Source organism: Erigeron canadensis, unplaced genomic scaffold, assembly GCF_010389155.1.
Source record: "Erigeron canadensis isolate Cc75 unplaced genomic scaffold, C_canadensis_v1 Conyza_canadensis_unscaffolded:305, whole genome shotgun sequence".
NCBI lineage: Eukaryota > Viridiplantae > Streptophyta > Magnoliopsida > Asterales > Asteraceae > Erigeron > Erigeron canadensis.
The window spans coordinates 440-14,166 of NW_025215718.1; the positions used below are offsets into that span (position 1 = coordinate 440).

The following is a 13,727-nucleotide window of genomic DNA, read 5'->3' on the forward strand; positions in this document are numbered from 1 at the left end:
TTACAAGTTTTTGGTTTCAGAAAAGTGGAAAGGTAGGATGTAAAAGGACTTCGAATCTATATGATTTTTCGTCTTAAATTCGATAGTTAAAATACCTTCAATTAAGATTCATACGTTTGTCTGTGAAATTTAAGAATTGGGATTCAAAATAAATCTTCCAGACAGAATAGCTCCAAGCAATGCCACCTTATTAGTAATTGTTACTATTAGACTTATAACTAACAGTTTGGACTTTGTATAGTGTTCTTCTGGAAACTGGGCGTGTCTACCTCTTAGTTGAGGAGAAATCCGTAAGTAGATCTTTAACTCGGGAAAGCAATGGAAGATTCTTCTGGTTATGAAGATGTCTATGTTTCGATTCCTCGTGGTGGTCCACTATTCGTATCAGACATGGTTGGTCCACTCACCAGTGTTTCTGAGTTCCGGTCATGTGTCGAGGATGAACTGAAGGTAAAACGTTATTCTTAGCTGTTATAACTCATAGTTGTCATTATGCAATACCCAGTTTTGTTAATGCTTTGTTATGTGTGTATATGCATTATATTTAATAATACGTATGTGTCCAATAGGTGTCAATTCAATTTATTTAACTAGCTTGTTTTGACAAAATGATACTATCTTTGTATATTTCAAGAGTACACCATCATAGTAGTAGTAGTTTACAGCCTCTTGTAGAAGTAAAATTTAAACTTGGAGGGGTCCTTGTTTAGGCTTCCCATGGAGAGAAGAGCTTTTAGGTTCGATGTATGCAGCCTAGCAGGTATTCCCATGGCCGTTTCCAAGAATATTCCCTGCCATTCCAAGTTGTTTGGCCAGGTGGTTTTGAACCCTGAAACTTCTAGGTCTCTTATGACCAGACCACCTTGAAAATGGTCAGCTAGCTTGAAGTTTTATATTTCGCATTATTGGTGGTATAAAGACATACTAATGGTGTTCATGAATGCTTAAATCCTTGGAAACTGATCTTTGGCAATTTGAAAGACAAGTGACACATGTAGTCTAGTTATGATGACCCTAAAATGTTTATAATGCAGAGTCATTTTAAAAATGGGACCCATTTTGGATTTGTTTCAGGTGCAGTTTTTTGACACCAATTTGTTCTGTTGCAATTTGAGGGTCAATTGTTCTTTAGGAAAATCACTGCTATGTGCTAACTGTTAGACATTACAATTAAAGCAGTAAGAATGGCCATTTCTGTGGTGATCCTATTTCATTTTTTTGGAACTTGTTTGGTTTTTGACCAACCATTATCGGGAATGCAGGATCTTAGAAAGGAAACATGCCTGGGATTGGTTGAACAACATCATGAAATTTCGTAAGTTATTATTTTGATCGTTTCCAGGTTTGACTTAAAGTTGAATATAGTTTGCTTTCGGTTCATTTACATTATTAACTTTTGTTCACCATATCCCTAATGTCAAAAGGATATTCCGTCTTGAAATAAGTGTAAGTGATGTAATCACAATTGCAACCACCTCTAAATCTACTCCCTATCAATACCTACACCAATTACCACCCTTGACATGTTTTGTCCTTACACCACCACCACCTCCTACCACCAATACCATCACCGACAGCCACCTTCCCCACCACCGCCGCCACATTGCGCGCGTACCATGCTCATTTGAGTAAAAAAGACTCAACATCCCAGGGTAAACTAGTTTCATTATGTAATATATGCTTTATTCATTGACTTGAACCAAAAAGTAAACAAAACCTGAAAATTCAATCAAATGAATACAATTCTTAGTATATTCAGATTATATGTAAAAGCATAATCCAATACGTTTTGTAATTTGGTTTTTTTGATAATAAATGTGGTTACTAAGACTATTTAATGTGTAAAACCTTTCGAGTTTTATAAATCTTGCAAATAGGTATATAAGATGCGGGTTTCAGGCCACATATACATACACTCAATACACTCACAATATATGTATATACGAACATGTATGTAGAGAAATAAAGTGAAAAGCTTTTTCTTTCTTTCAAAAGGGACACTTCTTTCTTTAAACTATTGAGACTATATATTGTTAGGATTAAACATGCACACACAAAGTTAACAAGTACTAAAAAGAAAATTGAACTCGAGAGATTTAATGTGGTTCAATCTTACGATGTGTGAGAGTTAATCCACACCCTAGGTTTTCTTTTTATTGAGTGATAAATAAACAATGTACGAGAGAAGTTTATATAGGCTACACCATTAGGGTTTACATCCCAACTAAACTTGTTCCCCAAGTTTCTTAACATAGCTTATGTAATAAGAACCCCTCGTGTTCTTTAATGCTCCCTAGTTACTCCCGGTTTTCTTTTCGGTTAACCTGAAACCGGTTAAAGGCTCCCATTGAACTCAACCCAGCAGCCATAACAGCTGACTCGTTCTCCGTCCCTGTCGGCTCCCACTGACTTGAATTGCGGTCACCTGGAACAGGCTGGAAACAACACTCTTCGAATAAAACAGATGATTAACTGGAGAGACTTTAACAACTGGAACATTGGTTCTCTAAACCCACTGCGCAACACCATGCTCCTGCTGCCATGAATGCCCTTGACTGGTCTCTGAATTTTCCCTAGGTGCTCAACCTGTGTAGATCTGGATTTGCCAATTGCAAAGCAAACTTTCTTCTGCCAAACAAGATTATGTGAACCTAATTTTGTTTTTCTTCTGACTTGAGATGGTCACTACCTCAGATGGTATACTGACCATATAAAGCGAACCCCGTTTCTTGTTCTAGCCACGACTAGATTCCCCTTGATAAGCTTCCACTGCCTGTTCTCGAATTTACCTCATGCCCCTGTTCATTCAACTGTCTGACAAAACTGACATAAATTAACTGCTTCAGACTTGAGTAACTCAGACATCCTTCAGAGTCCATGAACCGACTGGAGTTTTCAATTCTATGTCACCCACACCCTACACATTTGCCAGTCTTACCTTTTTAAAATCCTTAACTTTAAGATTCTACCTTGCTTCACAACGGGGTAGCCTGAAATGAAACATCGAAATCGATGACCCATGAATCTACACTACTCTCTACTCTTCAAATGAGCGACTTGCCTGGGTAGTTGTCTTCTGTAGTATTTAGTTATTTCTTGTTTTCTGGACATTAGTTCTTAAATGTCCCACCTCATCTGATCATGCTTGTTAAAAGAAGCATCTCCACCCACCAAAAAAACAAAGCCACAAGCCACTGCCTTTAACGTTTTCTTTCGACTTGCTAAACGAGACGAATCCAAAGCCATCTGCTTTGACGGATCCTTACTGCCCGTTTTTCATGCAATACGCCGGACTCCTCTTATCACGAACAAACCAATCTAGGCCCGCTATAACTTGACATCAGCACACCTTGTTGATGAAGAAACTTTTGATCTTGCCTTTACTACCCCATTGATTTTTTTCTTAGTTGTAAAACACATGACAACCACCAACCTAATGAAAAGAACAAGAAGTGAGCCTCTTGCTTCTAACATGACCTGATTCAAAGCCTCCTGCTTGACGAATCGTCGAATCCTTCCCGTCCACTTCTTCTGCTCTTCTGGTTGGAATAAATTATGCCTCAAGAACAAGCCGTCTTGCTTACAAAAGAAAGAATAAAAATCGGTCGAAGGTACCTGGACACCTGCTGCTGTTGTAAAAAACAGCCACAACCGGACACCTATGTTCATCGTCATTCACTTCGTCGTCTCAAACGGTACTCTTCCGTGACAACGGCTGACTTGAACACCCTGAAATAGCCCCTGCTGTCCCAAACAGTCCTGAAACAACCCCTCCTGCGATAAATAGTCATGGAACAGCCCCTGCTGTAAACAGTCTCCGTTTTTCTGCTGTAAACACAATCTTGAAACTGCCCCTTCTGTCCCAAAACCCAGTTTTGTCTACTGCTGTGTGCCCCGTAACTAAGATGACCCTTTGTGTCACCGGCTTTCATAGAAGCCTCTTTCTTCAACCTTACTAACCTGGTGATCTGTGCGTTATGAGCTTGGAAGCTGGCTTTGATACCATTTGTCAGGAATTAGACACGCACACACACAGGTTAACAGGTACTAAAAAAGAAAATAGAACACGAGAGATTTGATTTGGTTCAGTCTCATGATTTGTGAGACCTAATCCACAGGGGCAACTGGGTTTTTCTTTTATTGAGTGATAATTAAAACATGTACAAGAGATGTGTATATATAGGTGACACCATTAGTGTTTCATCCTAACCAAACTTGCTTCCCAAGTTTCTTAAAAAGGCCAGACCTAAGTGAATTATAGACCGGCTTGTTTAGCTCGACATAAAAAAGACCTGCAGCCTTACTTATCTTCTGAACTTAGTAGCGTCTTAGTGGGCTGTAGACAACATATGTCAACATATGTAGCCATTACTTGACAACGTGGAAATGCAAAAACCATTAAAGTTACTACTTTAAACTTTACTTAGTAAATGGTCAAACAATGACCTACTCCTCCATTTCCATACTAAGGATTCGGTCAATACATTGACTTTAGTACTTTTATTTACCTTATAATTAACATGCTAATACTAATAAATAAGGGCCAACCAAAATCAAGATTAAACTCAACATAAGTATCATCACCCGACGAGAGTGGGATGCTCATCAACCCCTTTACTTTGAAGTTTTTTTTGGGTAATGGGCTACCTCCATGAATCTCATATAACAACCATTAATGTTTTGTCAAGTAACATGGCTGAAATCCCACGTCAATTTCTATATGTGACATGCCACATTGATGAGAGGGAAAGATGAAATTTATTTTCGATTATTCTCTTCATTGCTTGATCATGACACAGTTATTCCTACTCTAGATTCTAGAAATGTGAGATAGAGACTTACTATAACAAGGTTAGTTAGATTTCATAACATTTATGTCTATAGGCATATAGGTTCACTTTTTTTAAGCTGTATTGGTCGGTTTCTTAGTCATCTTACTTCCAGTTATCTGTGTTTGTCTGGTTATTTGGAGTTATTATCATCCGTAATGGTAAATGTGGATTTATACAACAATAGATTTTACTCTCCTTGCACTTATTGTGTTGCGTTTTACAGGGTTGATGAACTCAAAGTTCTCAGTGAGGAGGAGTTGGTTGATATGGCGTTCCAAGCATCACTCAAGGTATGCTGCTAAATACACTATGTTAAAGTTGCATACAATATAACCCATAATGCCGTTAATTTCTTGCAGGGTGGTAACATGAGAAGAGATACGTCATCATGATCAAAAGAGTGCTCGAATGGGTAAGGAAGTTATCTCCAAAACCTTTCATAGATTCATGTAAGAGGTAGCAAAATGGGATGGCAGGATTAAAGTAGGAGTAGGAACTCAACCTTTATGGTTACTTCAGTAGTTATCTTTTTTAACAGAAATAATCAGGAGGTTATATGCATAAAAATACATTTTGGATGACTTTTGATCCCTTAAACCATATTTAATTAACTTGTTGATTTTCCCAATGTGACCCATTTGAGATAAAAAAAAGTTAATTGAATTCGGCCATTCTATATGGAGGCTTTGGTGATATTGACATACTCCCTTCTATGGCAGGATCTCTTTCCTTTGAGCACAATAATTGAATACGTGTTGGTATAGACAAGTGTCTTTTATATTTAATCATAGTTGTATGTCAACCTCCTGACCTCTATAAGTTGAACCTTCAATTGTAAACGTATAAACTTATATATTAACTGACTGATTTCCCATTCCTCTCATCTTAGATATAAGCATTAGCTTTTTCTCTTGAGACTTGTCTACTATAATTTGTTGTTAACCTACCTTCCAAGTTCTATTATATGTAAAAGAATTTAATCATAAGTTTCTAACAACTGGTAATATTCATTTTTTCTTTCCCTACTACTGAATGAAAGGCTCTCCTAAGTAATTTTTTTTTGCTCTATAATTTTAGGACTACAAATGCCAGCAAAATCACTGATGCCAGTCTCACATACTCAAAATCAGGACTAGATGAGGATTATGTGCCTTCAAATGAATTTCGCAAGGGATCCAAGAGAACCATTAATAAGGGGAAGATGAATGGAGACTCATCTAAGAAGAGCAGAAGAGCGATTAAGAAGGATATAACCCATGAAGTAAGGCATTTATTTACTCTGTCTTTTCTGTTACCTTTTGAGTTTGATGGTCATGCATGATTGCATACTTCAACCGCCATTAATTGTTAGGAAATTTGAGCAGATTTTGACTGAATACACAGTGACACACACACAATACCGAATTAATCAACAAGAATGAAGATCACAAGAGATTTAACGTGGTATCTCACACTAAACTATGTACTAATCCACTAAACAAGGCCTCCTGCTTTTAGATATCTGCATGGTTGTAAAATCGGTCGGCGGTATATTGGCCGCTGACCACCTTCAAGCGATAAATCGGTCTTGGCCGTGATATATCGGTTTCTCGGAGGATAGTATAAATTACTATTTTAAAAAAAGTAATTATTAAATTCAATATCCCAACAAAATAGGTTAATAACCATAATAAAAGAAAAGCTAAATCTACAATAATAATATACTTATATGACCTAACAAACCGGCCCTAAGTGATCAAAGGGGGAGGCTGCTCTAGACTAAACAATCAAGGCCTCCTGCCTCTGTAGCCTTTTAGTGGGCCGTACCCCCGTAGAGAACAATACGCCAACATAGTTATCTCTGAGTTTTTTCTAATGGAATGGTCAAAACAGTCGGTCTACCAGGAAACTTGTTTATTAATCCTTAGCTCAACTTTTAACATTTGTTTTAGAGTGGACAAAGGGATCAATATCACTTACAAGAGGGATAGTTTTGAAGCAATACAAATTTTTCTTGTATATAATTTATAGCCATTGTGGCTATTGTGCCTGATTATATTTATATATTTTTTTTCACCTAGGTAAATTATAAAGATTCTTACCATTTATCTACCACACACATCTATTATATGGCAAATTTGAATATACAAGTACTGACTTTTTTGCTACAGTATGATTTTTCTTTTTCCATTTCTGTTGGCTGGTGCATTTCCTGATTATAATACTTCTACCATTCAAGATTTTGATCGTTTGTTTTTGATGTGTTAACCTTTATATACTACTGTATCAAAATGGGAAATGTTTAATAGCTGTTTTATGCAGTAATTTTCTTAGTTGGATTTATTAGAATTAGGTTACATCTCCAGTTCAATGTGTTTTACTTCTTTCTTGTTTATGTAATTGTACTTTAATTGACTATCATGCATGAAGTGATTAGGCCATTTTAGCTGGTTTTATTTCTTAACATTATTTTGAATTTTTGATTTGTCTTTAGAGGTCGTTAAACTTCAGTTGCATTTGCTTTTGTTGATTCAATTTACGTTTTCTTTCTTTTCGATAGTTTAAACTATTGTGATATTTTTTTATGTGTTTTGATGAGTCCCATTTTCATATATTTTATTAAGAATACGTATCAGTGAGTAATGTATTTCCTACAAATTTTTAGGAAGATTATATGATAGAGGTGGAGAAAGTTGCTATGATCAAAGAGAAACAAGAAGAAGATAAATCTTGCAAGATTACATTCTTTTAGGTATGTTATCTCATAGTTTATACTAGTAAAAGTAATGCCTGTGTTATTTATTCGTTGGTGATTCTGGAACTAGTGCATAATTTATGATTTTCTTTTAATTTTATAGTGGTGCTTCTGGCCCCGTTTCATGCGTGACTCTCTCAGAGAAGAAAGAGCGCCTGTCATAATCTAAATTTACAAGCTATTCTACCCAGGTTTGCATTTTTGTCAACTCAATTTTCCATATCTTGAACTTATTGTTATATAGGTTGACTTATTATCAACGTATTTATTACGAGTATATGTTGTCATGAAGTACATGTATTTGCCCGTTTTAAGCCTGCCAATGTGAACTAATTGAAATCTTCATATGTAACATTTTTTATTCTCTTAGCAGGTAAAGTCATCAAATACTCGTGAACACATACCACTACATGGTAGTGAGATTCTTCTTTGTGTAGAGGTTTATTATATTAACCGACGAGCAACATGGGTTAAGGTAAAAATATATTGGGAATCCAACATTTCATTTTCTTTTTGTTGATAAATTACTCTCTACAATTATATTAACTTATTTGACAACTAATTTTTATCTTGTTATTTTTTGTAGACTCAAGAAATTGTTGTTCTTGGACAACAATTATTAACTGAACTGAGAGATAAAATATATTGTTTAACAGACCAAATCATGAAGTTGGCCACAAAGGATGATCCGTCTGGATATTTCCTCATAGAAGTAATTTACTGAATCTTTTGCTGTGTGTTTCAAATATGCTTCTATATAGTTCGTCAACCATGTATCAAAAAGTTATACTTGTGTAGGATGTATTTTACAATGATTCAAGGAATGCCCGTGCTGCAGACTACAGTAAACCATTCGTGATTGGCTTAGAGAATCCAAGGAGACTGCACTTGAAAAGTGGGAATCCATTGTATCTGGTGAACTGCAGCACAAGCAAAAGAAATTTCTAGGTAGCGGACGTGGACCAAAATTGCCTCATTTTAAAGATCGTCCAATGCAGGGAACCCATTTTTGTGACTTAAATTTCCGAGTTGGAGCAGGGTATTTGTACTGTCATCAGATATAATTCCTATTTTATACACGTGCTTTGTTTTGGTTTAAACTTGCATTGGTTTTATTTTGACTTACGTTTTTCAAAAGAAACCTTAAAACCCATAGGTGGCAGCTCAACCCACTTACTCATCAATGGTCGATTTGTTATATTTTATCTCAGATGGGTCAAACAGCTTAAAAAAGGTAGAAAGGGTCAGATGGGTCTAACATGTCAAATGTGGTCCTAAGTGTGTAACTAAATGAATAGAACCTCCAAAAGCATTTTATTTTTAAAAAGTTAGATTATTACTACCACAAATTAATGTTTGTAAGGTAAAGTGGCATCAAAGGTTAAACTTTGTGTAAAGTATTTAACTATGGTGAGGTGATTTACCTTTATCCACAAAATGGTCGGGTGACTCTCCACGAACGTACTGAACTTTTAGAAATTATTAGAATGGGCAATTTTGACGCAAGTTACCCTGTTATTCAAATTTACACTAGTAAATTACCCTTTGGAGGTCAAAGGTATCCTTTTCAAAAGTTTTGAAAATAGAGTTTAGGTGAGTATGTTACTCTTTAGTGAAATTTTAGTTTATTTATTTATTTGGTATATCTTATTTGTACACTCAGCACTTGATCTGTATAAATTATCAATTTTTACCCATCACTCACCTGTTCAATTTTGCCCATTTTGCCAATTGCCACCTCAATGATCAACGAATCTGAAGAATACAAATTCGAGTAGCTGACAATCTGACATGAAATTTGTTGGTGATGTAGGGAGATTGTAAGCATGTATTGGTGATTCGAGACATGAGATTAATTCATCCGGAGGATGTACAAAATCGAGCTGCTTATCCATTGATTATGTTCCAGTCAAAATTGCGTTTCCAAAAGTGCTCGTGCTGTAAGATTTTTAGAGCAAGAAAAGTGACTGTGGATGACAAGTGGGCACCAGAGAATCCTTGCTATTTCTGCGGCATTTGCTATTTCATGCTTCATTATTCAGATAATAAACTCGTATATGATGACTTCCAGGTCTTTGATTATATTCATGATTAGTTTCAAGACAAGCTACCAGAGGAGGATTCATCTGACCATCTGGTTTCGCCTCCCAAAATATGACCACGTTAGGGCTTTCGAATTTGGGCCATGTTTGTTCAAGCTGATGATTTATGCTACATGCACCATGAGTTCTGTGGCAAGTTTTCCCTTTTGCTATATGAACGCAATGCTGGTGGATGGAGGTAGTTTTTCCTACAGAAACAGATGGAATAAGTTGAAAGCAAAGATGAAAAGGGTCTACTTATTTCATTCAGCTGAGGAGTACATCATAAGATGGTATACATATACACGTCTGGATGAGTTGATGTAGCACGCATCAAGTTAATCTATCATTAATTCAAATTTGAAGTTTTGGACCTTTTTAATCAGACTCATTACCTTTTAATATACACATGTATCAATGGTGCCGAAAACTTGTAAACATGAAACTAAATCAACATAAGAATACATGCATAACCTATGATTTCACTATATGGGAGAAACTAGATTACACTCGTGAGTTACGAAGTAATATTTTGATTATTTATTGCTTCAAAAAAGTGTTTTAAATAAACTACAATACAATCAATAACTAAATAAGTACAAAAAAAAGTATTGAACGGTATGCAACTAATTTTGTCAGATAAAGACAATAATAACGACATATAAAACCACAGTATAGTACACACAAAAACTCCATGTTAAAAAGAAAGGAAAAACATAAACATATGTGTAAACAATAAAATCGAAATAAATGCTTTTGAGAAGTATATTGGCCAAAAATATTATTTTTTAAGCAAAGTAACGTTATTGGTGTGTCTTTACTATAAATAAGTTATAATGTCGTAAAGTACGCATAAAATGATTTGTTAAATATCTATATCTATCTACCAATAAACTAAAACAGGATTGAGATATTTTTAAAACAACATGTGGTATAATCCTTTATCGACATGTGTCCTTTTAATTAATTAATTTTATTAAATTAGTTTTTTTTAATTGTATATGGATTCAGTTTCCTTATTAGACTTAGAGTTAAAGTCTAATTTTTGGCTAAGATGAAATGTTCTTAAAACGACACGTGACGTAATCTTTGATCGACATGCGTACTTTTATTTTATTTATTTTATTAAATTAGTTTTTAATTGTATGTAGATTCAATTTTCTTATTATACTTATAATTAAAGTCTAATTATTGACTTATAGATACAAAACTCATTATAACCTTATTTGATTCGTGTTCTCCTTAATAAACTGTCTTTTTTTTTCTTTCAATTCTTCAACTTCTATTACTTATGTTACTTATAATAAGTTATTAACATGACTTCAAAGATTTGAAATTTACGATCGGAAATCACAAGACAATCAACATGACTTCAAGTTTCGATTTTGATGTGATTGTAAAAATTTTAGGTAAATCCAAAACTTTAACTAAACATATATTCAAATTTGTTTATTATAACTTAGCTTCAATCATCGGTTAACTTTAACCACAATTTATTTCATACCCACGGATCGAGGCATATTCAAATTTGTTTATGATATAATTTGTTTATGAATAAATTAATATAGGATGAAAGGTTGTTCAAGTGACACATGTCAAAATCTTTGATCGACAAGTGTATTTCCAATCTATTTTTTAATTAAAATATTATATGTTAGTATTAGTATAGAAATCTAATTAGGTTTATGGTGGTTTGTTCATTTAAAACCATAATTTTGCTTGAGATCAATAAGGGTAAATCTTGGCCTTTGAATCATCTCATCAATGGCTAGGATCAAAACTTATCTTCTAAATGAAAAAAAAAAAAAAAAAAAACACGGGGTATAATAAAATTTGCATTCGATAAAACTCTACCCATTTATCTTCATAATTTCTTCCCCCAACCAAAAACACACACACACACTAGATATCCTCCTCTCCTCCCCTCCTTCTCCTTGGATGGCGACCACCACCACCATCTCCGACCACCACCATTACCTTTTGGATCTCCACCTCAAACCGCTAGCAGCAACAAGAAATAAATAATGATATTTTTGATTTTTTTTCTTATGTAATTAATGTTTTTTATATAAAAAAATAGATAAAGAAACCATTTTTCACCGTGATTTGTAGTTTCTTTCAACTATTTTTGTTTTTCATATGATAAGATGTTGTATCCTTAGTTGTTAAAATTTTTTTTAAAGAGTTTTGTCCCCAAAGTGTTTGATTAAATGTCTAAACCAAAGTGTATATACTAACTCAAGTTTGATTATATACGTATTTACTATTTACATAGAAAATCATACTTGATTCTACATATATCTATTCTAACATTTGAAATTGTTAAATTTTGTTAGATATTTAATTGACTATGTTGTTTGGTACAATATTGCTTACAAGGTGTTGATGACCAAAGTTTCTTATATATGATTAGAATCAAATCACAATCAAAGTATTGCATACAAGGTGTTTGATGGAATGTCTAAACCAAAGGTTGATAATATAAATTAATCACCTTTATGATTCTGAATAAATCAGCTAAATCAATCAATCAAACTTGATTGGTCAAAGACAAACACATATGATACGAAATACAATAGATTCAAACATACAATCAAATTTGATTGTGCATAGGTTTGTTGATATAAACTCTATTTGTTTGTGTAAATGTATGAATAAAATCAAATTTGATTTTGTATAACTTTTTGAAACTGTGTGTATACAATCAAAGTTGATTATATATAGGTTTGTTGATATAAACTCCGTTTGTTTGTGTAAATTTTGAATAAAATCAAATTTGATTTTGTATATCTTTTTGAAACTGTATGTATACAATCTAATTTGATTGTGTACATGTTTGTTAATATAAACTTCATTTGTTTGTGTAAATGTATGAATAAAATCAATTTTTATAGCGTTTGAAATTGTATATACAATCAAATTTGTTTTGTATAAGTTTTGTTGATAAAAACTCCATTTGTTTAATAAATGTATGAATAAACAATAATAAATGATCTTGGTCGAATTCACGGAATTAGAAATGTACTTTAAAACTTACCATTTTAGAAACGATCTTTCAGAAATTAACACAATAGCAACATGTGACCAGGTAACTGGCTGACGTGGCAGTTTGATAGTTAATTCACGGAATTAAAAATGAACTTTGGATAAATTCACAGAATTAACAATATTATTTTGGGCGAATAATAATAATAATAATAATAATAATAATATATACTAAAAAACAATGAATGGTTTCGGTATCGAAACTGAAGTAAGCCCAAAATAGGAACACCGATATACCTCATTTCGATACCGGTATCGGGATTGCTGGATTTCCCCTTTGTTGGACCGTAATGTATTAAAAATTACAAATAGCTTATGACTAGCAAAGTGGTGGCCGAGAATATCTTCGGAATGCTTAAAATGACGTTGTTGTAGCATATTGAATCAGACCTAGTAGGATTAACATAATAGTAGTAGTTGTTTTTTTATTGTTTGTAGATATTCAAATGAAAACTATATATGCCTAATGGATGAGTTGGATAAAAATTTTATGTAAATTGTTGGTATTACCTTTTTGATTGAAAAAATATATATGAAGATTGAAATGGGCACTGAGAAGTTGTGTTTGGAGATAATAGTAATCATAACCTCAATTCTTTGACACTTACTACTGTAGACTTGCATGGCTTGAAAAGTCGGTTTTTAAATTCGGTTTTGGCAGTCGAAGCAACCAATTGGGTATCGAAACCCGAAAATGATGTCAAAGCAAAAAAACATACAAAAAAACCGAATCCCCATCGCTATTGATTTTTGGTACCAAAAAAGGTTCTTCATGGTTTGGTTCGGTATTTCAGTGATCTTGCTTCATATGTACTAAAAACCAACTAATCTAACTTCAACTGACGAGTCTAATTTTCAATTTTTTTAAAATTAAACTAGTAAAACATGTGACTAATTTATGGGTTTTTTTTTTAATTTTTTAAAAACAACTTGATAATACACGGTAGAAAGAAATAATAACTCGATATTTATTTGGTCAGTTTAATGTTTTTTTTAACAATTAAACAACTTTTAAATGTTACTAACAAGTCGTTG

General features: G+C 33.7%; 1 pseudogene; it reads left to right on the top strand.

Annotated features, from left to right (window-relative positions):
* The first annotated feature begins 318 nt into the window (after positions 1-318).
* On the top strand, positions 319-9,739 carry LOC122584468 (annotated as a pseudogene).
* The last annotated feature ends 3,988 nt before the right edge of the window (positions 9,740-13,727 follow it).